This window comes from Rhinopithecus bieti, unplaced genomic scaffold (genome assembly GCF_001698545.2).
Source record: "Rhinopithecus bieti isolate Rb0 unplaced genomic scaffold, ASM169854v2 scaffold_72501, whole genome shotgun sequence".
NCBI lineage: Eukaryota > Metazoa > Chordata > Mammalia > Primates > Cercopithecidae > Rhinopithecus > Rhinopithecus bieti.
The window spans coordinates 1,313,985-1,323,598 of record NW_016827507.1 but is presented as its reverse complement, the minus strand read 5'-3'; the positions used below and the strand labels follow the sequence as shown (position 1 = coordinate 1,323,598).

The window sequence follows — 9,614 nt, the reverse complement described above, 5'->3', positions numbered from 1 at the left end:
TTGAAAGCCTGGTAGTATTCTTATATCCAGTATTGTTCTCCTCTTGATAGGCTGTTTAACTCTCTACATGTGTAAGTCCTCACCATACCTAGTCCTTTTATCCCTCATCATGCTATGGCACCAGCAAATGCCCAATAGCATGATCTTGAAGTTATTTGCAGTTTATCCTTATCTTTATTTGTCAGTCTTCAAGTCCCATAAAGTCTTCCTCTTTTTCTTTCTTTTTTTTTTTTTTCTTTTTTTGAGACCGAGCCTCGCTGTGTTGCCCAGGCTGGAGTGCAGTGGCGCAATATCCGCTTGCTGCAAGCTCTGCCTCCCGGGTTCACGCCATTCTCCTGCCTCAGCCTCCCGAGTAGCTGGAACTACAGGTGCCTGCCACCACGCCCGGCTAACTTTTTGTATTTTTAGTAGAGACGAGGTTTCACCATGTTAGCCAGGATGGTCTCAACCTCCTGACCTCGTGATCCGCCCGCGTTGGCCTTCAAAAGGGCTGGGATTACAGGCATGAGCCACTGTGCCTCACCTAGTCTTCCTCTTAAATGGTAGTGAGAGCGATTAACTGTCCTCCATGCCCTTGGTCACCACTACCTTAGGGTGAGTCCTTGTATCTCTCATCTGGACTCTTAGCAAAACCTCCTTCCTAACTGGTCTTTTTGCCTCATCTTAGGCCCATCTATCCCAACTTCCAACACACCCTAGACTCGAGAAAGACCTAGAACTTACATTTTATGTTTTAGAATATAAATATTGAACATATAAGGATAAGATGTTTAAAATTTGTGTTTGGGATCTGAAGGACCCATCTAAGGCTTTTTTGGAGACTAAACAATGAGAACATTTTTGAATTAGTGACATTGTTAATTAACAGAGAGCTAAGATGTGTCTTGGTATTTAATAGGCAATCCTCAAAAAGTTGGGTTAAAAAAAAATGCCACCGTGTGCGTGTGTTTAAGTACCTCATTACTAAGAGAGAAAGAACATTCAGTTCCCATTTCAGGGGATCTCCTGCTCCAGGATTACTGAGAGTCCTCTGGAGTTTGCATGGGCTCAGGTGATGTTATAAGCACACCGTTGACAGGAGGGCATTTCTCTCAGGGAAGGCCAGTACCTTTACAAGAACGTAAGCTTGTGGGAGGAGGTGGTAAACGAGGAAGCAGTGGGGACATGAAGTGAAAACGCACTACTCAGCCAGACCAGCTCAATCAGTCCTGCTGATGAATAAGGTGAATCAGCTCTTCTACTCTTATGGCCTGTTAGGACTGATGTATTCAAATTAGGCAGCTGCATACACAGTATGCACTGCACAAACCCAGGGAAGCTATTTGCATGGGAGTCTGTGTGAACGGCATTCTCTGGGACTGTGCAGTGCTAAACCTCTATGAATATATGTAGCAGTCCTGAGTGACAAGTACATGGCACATCTCTGTCTACTTTGGCAATCTAAATTATCCTGATGATATCTTCAATAATAGAAATAAACATTTATGGGATATCCACCAATTATCTCAAAAACTTATTTTAACGTACAAATTTTATATCTAAAGATTTGCGCATATTTCAAAATGCTTGTTAGACTTCTGTCACTGCCATTCATTTATTTGTTCTAAAAAATAACAATTGAGCTGCTAAATTCCAGGCATGATTCAAAAGCCTGGTTCTATAAATGTATTGAGCACCAACTACAAATCTTAGAAATACCATTAACTGGCCGGGCGCGGTGGCTCACACCTATAATCCCAGCACTTTGGGAAGCTGAGGCGGGAGGATCACGAGGTCAGGAGATCAAGACCATCCTGGCTAACAAGACAGTTAAACCCTGTCTCTACTAAAAATACAAAAAATTAGCTGGGCGCGGTGGCGGGCACCTGTAGTCCAAGCTACTCGGGAGGCTGAGGCAGGAGAATGGTGGGAACCCGGGAGGTGGAGCTGGCAGTGAGCCGAGATCACACCAATACACTCTAGCCTGAGTGACAGAGCGAGACTCCGTCTCAAAAAGAAAAAGAAAAAAAAAATACCATTAACTGATTTCTTTAAACTATCAGGTTGTGTTTATATTTTTTTCGGTTTATGCCATTTTATAATATGAAGATGTCCTCTATATCCTCTTTTTTTTGAGATGGAGTCTGGCTCTGTTGCCCAGGCTGGAGTGTAGTGGCATGATCTCGGCTCAGTGCCACCTCCACCTCCAGGGTTCGAGCAATCTCCTGTCTCACCCACCTGAGTAGCTGGGATTATAGGCGCCTGCCACCGTGTCTGGTTAATTTTGGATTTTTAGTAGAGATGAGGTTTCACCATGTTGGCCAGGCTGTTCTCAAGCTCTTGATCTCAAGTGATGTGCCTGCCTCAGCCTCCCAAAGTGCTGGTATTACAGGTATGGCCCACCGTCCCTGACCTCTAAATCCTCTTTATTTCATAGACAATCATCTATTAAAATCTGAAGATGACATTTGGTTCTTTCATTTCAGACAATTCAATATAGTAGGATGTCTCGGTGAATATAAAGCTTTTATATAATTTTTTTCCAACTGGCATTATCAGAAGAGGTAACAGATAGTCAAGTTGGCTTCTTTAGGAGTCTCCTGAGAGCCCTAGGGAAATCTACCCTGAGTAGAGTGGGTGCAAGACCCCACTGGCCAGAAGAGAGTATAATTATGCTTTGTGCCCTGGATCATTCTGTAGAGGAAAGCTGCCCTCCAACCAGAAACATCTAATTTAGATTGTTATATGAGCACGAAATAACTGAAAATTTGTTTGTTTGTTTGTTGTTGTTGTTATAGCAGCAAGCTTTACTCAATGAATTAATTGGAAAAGTAAATAATATGACCATATTTGCACCCCAAATGTGTGGAGCTGCTCATGCTAACAATATTAAATTCTTTTTTTTCAATAGCTTTTAGGGTACAAGTGGTTTTTGGCTACATGGATGAATTATATAGTGGTGAATTCTGAGATTTTAGTGCACCTATCACCCAAGTAGTGTACATTGTACCTAATGTGTAGTTTTTTTTATCCCTGGCTCCCCCCTCCCACCCTCCTGCTTCTGAGTCCATTATAGATAAATGATATAAAGTGATATAAAGTCCATTATATCACTCTGTATGCCTTTGCATAGTCTAATAATGTTAAACTCTTAATTTCTGAACACGCGATTAAGTGAGCCTCTGCCTCTAGTAGTCTTTACAGTTGACCCTTGAACAACCTGGTTTGAACTTCGTTGGGCTGCTATGCTTGGCTTTTCTTCTGCCTCTGCCGTTGCTGACACAGTATGACCAACCTCTCCTCTTTCTCCTCCTCCTCATCCTACTCAACATGAAGACGATGAGGTTGGAGAGCTTTATGATGATCCACTTCTACTTAATGAAGAGGATATACATTTTCTCTTATGATTTTTTCAATAACATTATTTTCTCTAGCTTACTTTATTATAAGAACACAGAATACAATACATATAACAAACAAAATAGGTGTTAATTGACTATGTTATCAGTAGGGCTTCTGGTTAACAGTAGACTATTAATGGTTATGTTTTTGGAAAGTCAGAAGTTATGCTTGGAGTTTTGACTGCACACGCAAGGGTTGTTCCCCTAGTTCAAAGGTCAGCTCTATTACATGGCTTCCAGGTCTTTGATGGCTGTCCTATGCCTGAGTGTCACTGCTGGAAAATGATTATGTGCAGTTCCAGAAGCTGATATACTTAGTAAAAAAAAAAAAAAAAAAAAAAAAAAAAAAAAAAAAAAAAAAAAAAAAAATGGGGGGCTACTCAGGAGGAATCAGTATACACATAGATATGTAAAATCACACACACACACACACACACCCCTACTCACACATGCTACAAAATAGTAGGATGCAGAGTTCCATCATTTGAAACTCTGGAAAAACTTCCACCATTTTTACTATTATCATTACCAGCATCAACATCTTTCTCTCCGTTATACGTCAAGACATTGGAAAAAGTCTGAAACAGTAATCTTGACTATTCTCAGTAACTCAGGAACAATGAAGGAGGAAGAATGAATGAGTTGTCCCCTGAAGATGGTGGGCTCTCCTTTATGCATGATCATCACTATCTCTCTGCTATGTCTGTCCTGTAACCTCATGAGGCGTGGAGCGTCATGCCAGACATCTGTGTTTGAATGGACCTCTGGCTCCTCCACAATTACTGCAGAGTCAGAAGTGGAGTTTCCGCCTGATGTTTTATGTCAGAATCCGTATGAAAGACTACAGCATGCTGAGTGAGCTTTCCATTCTCGCTGAGGATGCGATGCAGGGTCCACCCCCTGCAGGCCACAGTTTTGCCTGGAGGCAAAGCATTCAGTCTTTCCATTGGCCTGACAATTTGAACCAAGCTCGAGGCCAACAGACAAAATGCAGTAGCAACTAGAGAGGTGAATTTTGTTACATTACAATAACATCCATGCATCCAGGGGAGCTGCAAAAGTCATTCCTGTCAGATGCACTCAAAATCGAAAGCCAAATTATTCCTGCCAAATGCTCTGAGGCTATTGAATAAAGTCTTGGACTATTTTAAATAGTAACTTAAAATCTCTAGTTTCATGGCTCAGTAATAAAATCATGATAATTCTAATCAGTATCCTCATTAGTGAATGCTGGTGATTATTTATTGAGTGACCACCATGTGCAACTGCTTTGCTAGATACTTTATGTATGCCAGATATTTAAGCTTCATAATCGCTTTGTAAGGTAGATGTTATTATCCCGTCCTATCGCTGGAGAAACAAATGCAGAGCACATAAGCAACTTGCCCAGTGTTACCACAGAGATGTTGTCAGTGTACTTAAAGAATACATGGGATAGGCATAGTAGCTCACGCCTGTAATCCCAGCACTTTGGGAGGCCAAGGCAGGAGGATTGCTTAAGCCCAGGAATTTGAGACCAGCCTGGGCAATGCAAAACCCTGTCTCTACAAAAAAATACAAAAATGAGTGGGCATGGTGGTGGGCGCCTGTAGTTCCCACTACATGGGAGGCTGAGGCAGGACAATCACTTGAGCCTGCGGTGAGCTGTGTTTGCACCACTGCCCTCCAGCTTGTGCTACAGAGAGATTCAGTCTCAAAAAAAAAAAAAAAAAAAAAAGAAATAGTCTTTGAAAAAAAATGGCGTAAGACTTAAGTATGTAAGAGCTACTTCCTAGCTCAGGGATATTTTAAACAAGCCTTTTATTGGAAAATTGTAAACATACAAAACTAGAGAGCTATACTCATCAAGCAGCTCCTATCAGGAATAATTTGGAAGTAAAGGGTTTTGAATGATTTCTACCTTATTTTTCTTGGAGGAGAGCCAAGTCCTTAATAAGAATTTCTGCAAAAGAGGAGCCTGGAGCTGAATCTTATTTATAGAGGCAAAATACTATTTTTATTTCAATCTCACATTCTTACTCTCCACTTGAATTTTCCAATTAATGCTGAAATAGCAAATGATATGAAGACTTAATTTTGAGTTGTCTAGTCCTCCTCAGCCCTACCGCAAATCCTCAGCTTAAGCTTGAGGGAGGTTTATGCTGAGTCACATAATAGTCTCCTCCCTTGTTATAATCCACAGCAAGACTGCAGGGGTTCTTCATATTGTGGAACAGGCATAAGTCAACTTATGTTTAGCAAATAGTTGATTTAAACTGAGGTTGATTCAGTGGTGCGCTGTGGCATGCTCATAGTGGCTCACAAGAGCTAATTGTACATCTCTTCCTAATTTCACATTTGGTGACGTGACACTGGTGACTTGAAATTGGCCACGATGAGAGTATTTATACCATGGAAAATTGACAAATATACAAATCAGGGCTTCTGTTCCTCCAGAGAGGTAGTTGTTAAATATTTACCAGCACATTACTGGGTAGATTCTATTATTTGCTCAAAAGTATCTGCTGTGCAAGTATCTGCTGTTCTTCACTGTGGGTCTACTCCCCACTGCTCTTCCCTGTGAGACTAGTATATTTTGCACCCATCAGACGTCCATCTTCGAGGGATAAAAGACTACAAATAGGGTGCAGTGTATACTGCTTGTGTGATGGGTGCACCAAAATCTCCCAAATCACCGCTAAACAACTTACTCATGTAACCAAGCACCACCTGTACCCCAATAACCTATGAGAAAATTAAAAAATAAATAAATAAACTGCATAGAAGGCAAAAAGAAAAAAAAAGAAGTTCATCCTGACCACGTGACTTGCTTTGGTCAATGGAATGTAGCCAGAACATATGCCATTTCCAAATAGAGGGATATGTGCCTTTTTTTTTTTTTTTTTTACTTTTTACTTTGCCCCAAGCCAACAAGTCCCAGATAATGTCTGCTTCTTCAGTCTAAGTCCTAGAAAAAGATGACATGTTACAAAATGACAGCCAGCCTGTAAAGGACATGGACATATGCAAGGAGTAAATCTTTCTTATTATAAGATTTTGGATGTGTTTGTTGTTACTCCATCACGACATAGGCTAAGCTAATTGATACAGCAATTAAGACTTATCACTGAGTTGCTACCATAGCAGGAAACCTAAATTATGTTGCATTAATTCTGAGGCTTGGGAGTGGGAAGCAAAAAATAACGTTGTTGAAGGATGGAAGAATGGCAACCTATGTTATCTAGTGGCAAGGTATTGGGTAAAACTGTCACCTTTAATCCCTAGGAAGACAGATAATGCACTAAATGAGCTTATGGCTTTAGGCAAAGTTGTGAAACGGAATGTTACTCTCATGCCTAAATTGCTGTGGGCTGCACGTAGTGAAATGATATGAAAGTTGAACTTAGGTAGGAATTGTCCATTTCGGGGAGATCAAACGGAGTAGAAAGGGTCCAGAAATTTGAGAACTCCGAGGACTAGAGGGTGTAGTTGGTTTTGATTTCCAAACAACAAGAGATAAAACCGGAAATGTCTTAAGTGACAAAGACTGACTAAAATTCAGCCTTGTAGCAAGGACCAGTCAAAGGTATTGTTCCTCAATTAAAACCTCTCAACTGATTACAGTGGCACCAATTACATCCTTCCAGTTGGACAAAATAGCTTAGGGAAGAGAGATTCTAAGTGTAGTACTTTCACTGGAGCCAGATAAATTTAAGTTACCTGCAATTAAGTCTAGAAGGAAAGTCGCAACTAGAAAAGAATTATGGATGTGGCCATTGGCACATGAGGCTGTTTGGAATCAAATAGATAAGAATGTGAGAAAGTTATATTGCCAAAAGAGTCACCGGCTCATGCTAAAATAGATTATAACTGAGACTTGAAATGACCTTTGGATTTCCAACTTTCTGTGGGAAGAAGACAGAGAAGCCTGGCCAGCTTCCAAAGAGGACATATTGTCCTTTACAAAAAATGCTTTAGGAGAACAATTGAAAAGGAAAGACCTCCCGGAGGACAGTGCCAAACACCATGCCGAACAATAGATCAGGTGTTACTGTTCTAGGTCCAGAATCAAGTCCTAATCAAAGAACATTTCCAGTCTCCATGGAAGGTAGTCTGCAACTTCTGCCCGAGGGCCTTTCAGAATTGCCATGGACAAGTGGCTTCTGTGTTCTTCCTCTCCTCTCACTTTCTGAATGGGAGTGTTTGTTTCAGGTATCCTGTTTCACCATGATACACTGGGCATATGAGGGGTAGATAACTTGTCTTTTTGATCCATAGGTTTTGCTCTCAAGAGAATGAACATCTGGGCCTGATGTAGAGAACTCCATGAGATCATGGAATTCAAGTCTGATGCTGTAACCGAATGGAATCTTTAGGTTATTTTTCTTGAGTAGGGCTGCCAGATTTTGTAAATTAAAATATAGGATGCCTAGTTAAAATGGAATTTCAGATAAACAATGAATAATTTTTTAGTCTATCTCACTGTGCAATGTTTTGGGCATACTTATCCTAAAAAAATTACCCATTGTTGATCTGGAATTTAAATTTAGCTGGGCATCCTGTATTTAATCTGGCATCCCTATTGGAAAGAATAGATGTATTTTGCTTACAAATAGAGGAAAGTGAAGACTCATGACCTGGAATTCTAGTAGATTGCACTATTTATCCAAAACTTTGTTTCTCTTTTTTTTTTTTAGGGCCTGCCTGGTGGCCCTCCCTGTAAGAAGGTATTCTTCCTGCTCCATTGACATCAGGCTTATTAGCCATGTTTCTGGATTTGGTCCATGTTATGTGAGTGAAAATGATAATTGCTGCTTCCAGATAAAAACTTTAAGTGCCATCCTCTGATTCTGACATTTCTCGTGGGCCTCTACCACGATGGTGGTGTGCCACAGCTCAAGGTTGTTCCTTTGGTCTTGATTCTAGAATAAAGAGAACATGGAGCAGGGCTGCAGCTGATCTTCAAAGAGCATAAACACAAGCCAGACAGAAGCCGTTGTTGTTGTAAGGCCTGAAGATTTGGGGGATATTACTGCAACACAACTCAGCCCAAACTGACTAATACAACAAGTTTCTATGTATACATGGAAATGTATGTGGTCTTAGCCTCCAGGTGGTTTTCATCATAAAACTAAATTACATCCTAATTGAAAAAAAGTACAAACACAAAGACAATAAAAATCACATGAAAGATTTAAATGTTTGAAGTCCTGTTTTAAAAAAGGATGAATTTAGGGTGGGAATACAATATGTTTTATTAAAATAAACATTTTATATCTTACTAAAAGTTTTCTTACAGTAGTATTTGAAATGGATAATTTTATATTGGAAGCAAATAAACAAAAATGCACCTAGAACTTAATTAAGGTTAGTGCCAAAAGAAAGTGATGTGTTTTCTTTTCTCTGTGCCACTGATTATAATACGTACCATTGTTTATTTATAGATTCAAATTACTTTTATTCATTCACTATTCAACATGCTTGTAGATGTGTGAAGGATAGGAAAATGTAACCCCCAATAGGTGCCCGGCATTCTGACTCAAAAGTAGAGTTGCAGGAACACTATAGTTTGGAGCCAAACAGACCTGGGCAACAATCCTGACCCAACTACATCATTACTTTATGATCTCTGACAAGTTTCTTAACCTTTTTGAACCTCAGTTTTCTTATCTGTAATGGATAATAAAATGATAATGCCTCTGTTTACAAAGCCTCTACTGTTTGCCAAGGTACTTAGGTGCTCCGCATATATTATTTTCTTGAAGTCTCATGACATGTAATGATGCAAGTATTTTCATCTTCATTTTACAGATGAGAAAAGTGAGGCTTCGTGGTGTGGAGCAATTGGATAGAAGTTACTTAACAGGGAGTAAGTGGCAGAACCAAGGTCCAACCCAGTTCTGCTTCGCTGCAAGCTTATGTCCTTCTGTTGGGAAAGCTAAATAAAAGCGTGCTTGGCATCATTTGTCATCAGGGAAATGCAAATCAAAACCGTCATGAAACACCATTTCACATCCACTAGGAGGGCTAGTATAAGAAAGCCAGACAGGAACAAGTATTGGCAAGAATGTAAAGAAATTGAGATCCTCATATTCTGCTGGTGGGGATGTAAAATGGTGCAACTGCTTTTAATAGTTCCACAAAAAATTAAACATAGAGTTACCATATAGCCCAGTGGTTCCACTCCTGGAATAAAGCTCTTCAACTCCGGGACTCAAAATCCCCTGGGGATCCCCTTCCTGTAGGTCTTGAGAA

General features: G+C 40.2%; 1 long non-coding RNA gene across 1 annotated transcript; it reads left to right on the top strand.

Moving 5' to 3' along the window:
- The first annotated feature begins 4,147 nt into the window (after nucleotides 1-4,147).
- LOC108523290 (uncharacterized) lies at nucleotides 4,148-8,469 on the top strand. Its single transcript, XR_001883774.1, has 3 exons — nucleotides 4,148-4,388; nucleotides 8,057-8,150; nucleotides 8,286-8,469. It is a non-coding gene; the product is annotated as an uncharacterized LOC108523290 (long non-coding RNA).
- The last annotated feature ends 1,145 nt before the right edge of the window (nucleotides 8,470-9,614 follow it).